General features: G+C 28.5%; 1 protein-coding gene across 1 annotated transcript in view; it reads right to left on the bottom strand.

The window, feature by feature from the left end:
• LOC137660278 (uncharacterized protein DDB_G0283357-like) overlaps positions 1-5,000 on the bottom strand; it is a 23,725-nt gene that overhangs the window by 18,480 nt on the left and 245 nt on the right. The gene's annotated exons all lie outside the window — the stretch shown is intronic.

Below are 5,000 nucleotides of genomic sequence, written 5' to 3' on the forward strand. Positions count from 1 at the left end.
TTCATTCCTGGAATCACTCCCTACCCGAAATCTGGATTTGGCTTCGTCATCAAAAACTCGTTGCGTATGCAAAGGCAAGCAGATTTAACCACGCACTTGTGAGAGGAGCTGAAAAATTCAATTACAGAGATTCTGGATGTTTACATGAACTCTTTCATCCCAAAGTGTCCACGCTTCATCTGAGCGATCTTATCTTCTGAGGAAGACATGAAAGGAAATCAGGTATTCGAATGAAGATTTTTTTTTTATATATGAAGATTTATCGGTTTTCGGTTTTTCTTACAAGTTTTTTTTTATGGGTCATGGGAATTTTTCTGTATGTCTGTACGTCCGTCTTTATGTCGGTTTCTGTTTATATAATATTGTAGGTTGGGAGCATTCCACAGATTTACTATTATATGGGAGTTAGATGTCTTACCGTTTATTAACATGCAGACACATTTATACAGTATGTATATATATATATATATATATATATATATATATATATACTATGTATATATATATATATGTACATATATATATATATATATATATATATACATGAATATATATATATATATATATATATACATATATATATATATATATATATATATATATATATATATATATATATATATATATATATATATATATATATATATGATATTCCCATACAGTCCTACTCAAACCTTGAACACTGCAATTCCTCAAATTCGATTCTTGACACATTCTGAGGACTTTTATTTTGTTTTTTCCAAATTCATCATTATATTTAGTTTTGGTTACATTTTTACTGACACTTATATGAACAGCACACTAAGCATATGTCCGTCACAGCTGTAAACAAATTAAACCATTTAGTTTTACCCTCTCTAAAATTTGCTGCAGACGCATATTATTTTACTCACATGGATATCATCATTACAAATAATTCACCCGCGGTTGTTGGAAGGTTAATGATGAAAACCTACCAGCACAGGAAATAGTTTGAGCTCTAAAAAAAACAGTAATATCAAAATATTAGTGAGCTATCTTAGTGGTAGTTCTTCTAATTCTATCATATATTCAATAGTAAAACACTTGTATGCAGACCTTTCGAAACCCATTCTTGGAATAATTAATGATGGTATTGCCTGATGTGCTCTCTCCAATGCCTTTTATTAAAGGCATCCTATTCCACCAAACCTCTTCTCTCTATATCGTTCTTCATCTTTATCTCGCCATCTATTTCCCTGCCCCAATCTTCCCCCTCTAACATGTTCCTTCAAAGCCCTCCGACTCCCTCCCCATCATTCATCCATCCTCAGCAAGTGCCTACACCATCCAAGTTGTGATATTCTTATTACATCTGTAACCTTTACTACGCCTGCCATTCTTCTTATAAATAGGATGGTGAGGCACATCTCTTCCTTTTGATCTCCCTCGCCACCATCTCCTTAGTGGCTCCCCACAAGGCAGGTCAAACTAACTTGAATTTCCATTTAATTAATCAAATCATTGTTTTAAATTTGGTTAATATATATTACAGCGCTCAGTAGTGCAGATAAATGTAGTACGACTTCATTAATGTACATTTGCATAATTTAATATACATTTTGCAGAATGGTGAAAACTTTCTTGGAACTCTTCGTGCTTGGCACTCAGCGTGCCTTTTAGAATGAATGAATTAATGAGTAAAGCGAAACTACTGTATAAATACAGACACACACGTGCGCGCACACACACACTCACACACACACACACACACACACACACACACATATATATATATATATATATATATATATATATATATATAGGTGTGTATGTACTGTATGTATATATGTATACATATATATATATATACACACACATATATATATATATATGTATATATATATGAGTATTTATGTATGTATGTATTTGTGTACATGTGTATATACATATTTGTCTATATATTTTGTATATACATACATATATATTTGCACGTATATATATAAATATATATATATATATATATATATATATATATATATATATATATATGTATATAATATATATATATATGCATATATATATATATATATATATATATATATATATATATATTTATATGTATATATATATATATTTATATGTATTTATATATTTATATGTATATATATATATATATATATATATATATATATATATATATATATATATATATATATATTTCCAAGTAATTTTAGCAGGTGCTTATTAACCTTAAGTTTAGTTTAACAGAGACACAGTGAACATATGTTTTAGTTTGTGATTCACCACATGTACGTTAAAGTATATATATATATATATATATATATATATATATATATATATATATATATATATATATATATATATATATATATATATATATATATATATATATATATATATATAGACGACCTATATTCATAAACATGCAGCTAAAATCTTCCATGCTTTTCTCTGTTTTCATGAGAAAGAAGAAAATGTTTGCGTTCATTTTTTCTATTTGCCTTCATTGCAATTACGAAATAGTGCGCTGACATACAAATGGCTTAATCACCTCTGAAATATGAGCAAGGGTCGTTCTCCTTATAAAGGAAAACTTCGTTGTTTTTCCTGATGGAGGAAAGAAAAAAAAAAAGGGGGGGGGGGGGGAGGAATGCGTTCTTACTGCATAATGGCGAAAGGGGGTAATACCTTATTTACCTTATCAGTATATTTAGCTCATTTACCTAATTTCACCTAGATTTACAGGCCCTAATTCAATTACTATTTGTAATGTTTGGACGCAAACAGTGATACTGCCGTAAGCCTCGTCCTGTTTTAATGCAATGACAAAAATAATGATAATTTTAATAATGGTAATAATTTGAATTATTTCAATAATGGTAATAATTTGAATTATTTCAATAATGGTAATAATTTTAATAATGGTGTCTAATTAATAATGGTAATAATTTTAATTATTTCAATAATGGTAATAATTTTAATAACAAAATAACTTTGATAATACTGATGATTTTAATGAAATCACTTGAAGTTTTAGGTAAAATCATGCATCCAAGAGATTTTCCATAATATAACTACGAAAATATAGTAATCAAAGAGCAGCTTGTCAAGGGGAAACTATGAATTTCTTAAATGCGTAAAAATTTTTATTGTAAATATCGGCATTTGCATAAATTATTACTTTAAATTGCAATCAACATGATTACTTTCAGTTACGCAATTCTATTGTGAAGTTTTGTAAACGTTGGCATATAATTATATTCCTATGTTTATTTAATGTCTTTAAATAATTTCAACAAATGCAATTATCAAAGGGACAGAAGTTTATTTTGGACAGACAGTTCCATCCTGTTCGTAATACTAGGCGGGCAGTTAATTCTAATAGCCAGGCCTTCTCCATGAGGAGGCTCAATACTACACAGTATTCTAGAAGTTTTATTCCAGCTGTGACCAAGTTGTGGAATGACCTTCCTAATAGGGGTAGTTGAATCAGTAGAACTTCTAAAGTTCAAACTTGGAGCAAATGTTTTCATGTTGACCAGGCTGACATGAGTCTTTTTACAGTTTATATATGACATATCTGTTTTGACGGTGTTACTGTTTTTAGAATGATTTATTGTTAATTTGTTCTCATCATTTATTTATTTCCTTATTTCCTTTCCTCACTAGGCTATTTTTTCCCTATTGGACCCCTTGGGCTTATAGCATCTTGCTCTTCCAACTAGGGTTGTAGCTTGGCTAATAATAATAATAATAATGATGATAATAATAATGATAATAATAATAATAATAATAATAATCCCATCCATTTAGAGGACTTTAGTACCAAAGTAGAATGTCACTCCGAGTCGTCAAAAAACAAATTTAATGACATATTTTCAGGTTTCTTCTGTATATACAACAGTAAGTTCTAATGGGTTTAAGTTATTATTATTATTATTAGTAGTAGTAGTAGTAGTAGTAGTAGTAGTAGTAGTAGTAGTACTGATGTGAAAATAATTTTAGTTCTAACTAGCTCTAAGAATTTATTATAAATTTGAGTCAGGAATACCAATATTTTGGAAACTGAAATTATAATCATCATTGATATTTTTAAATGTTATCATTATCAGGTATTTCACTTCAGTATTACCTAACTCAATCAATCCCCTTGATCTCCAAACGTAATTCTTTTTTTATAGATATCAAGTACTTTCCGATGGTCAATTATCATTTAAGCCTAAGACCTGAAAATGTTTTTCAAAATCTATTTATACTCGATAAAGATATGAAAACGTTTTGTTTGTGACCTTTGACACGATTATAGTTTTAATTTTATATCAAGAAATTGGGAAATTGAATACAATAGCCAATTGTGGAATGATCTTCCTAATCGTGTAGTTAAATTGGTAGAACTTCAAATGTTCAAATTTGCAGCAAATTTTTTTTTTTTTTTATGTTGAACAGGTTGACATGAGTCTTTTTATAGTTTATTTATTAAATGTGTTTTGATGTTGTTACTGTTTTTGAAATATCTTATTTTAGTTATTCATTATTCATCATATCGTTTATTTACTTCCTTATTTTCTTTCCTCACTGGGGTATTTTTCCCTGTTGGAGCCCTTGGGCTTATAGCATCTTGCTTTGCCAATTTGGGTTGTAGCTTAGCTAATAATAATAATAATAATAATAATAATAATAATAATAATAATAATAATAATAATAATGGTTTCAATAATTTGAATTGAAGAATTCAAAATTCAAATAAACGATTGTGTGAATACAGTCACCGTGTAAACGAATTGTTTATTATGGTTATCACCATATGTTATCCAGTAGATAAAGAAGCCCTGAATATCTAGTAGTTTTATACTTGCTATAAAGACTACTACAAATGTCTGTGCTCAACATTTTAAACTGGTTATTTGGCTTTGAAATTTTTCACTCTTCTAGCACGCAAAGAAAATATAATATGAAGCTATATGCATTTTCTATATCTCAGATTTTCTTGAAGCTTTTGCATTGGGTAAACTTCTCTT

This window comes from Palaemon carinicauda, chromosome 20 (genome assembly GCF_036898095.1).
Source record: "Palaemon carinicauda isolate YSFRI2023 chromosome 20, ASM3689809v2, whole genome shotgun sequence".
NCBI lineage: Eukaryota > Metazoa > Arthropoda > Malacostraca > Decapoda > Palaemonidae > Palaemon > Palaemon carinicauda.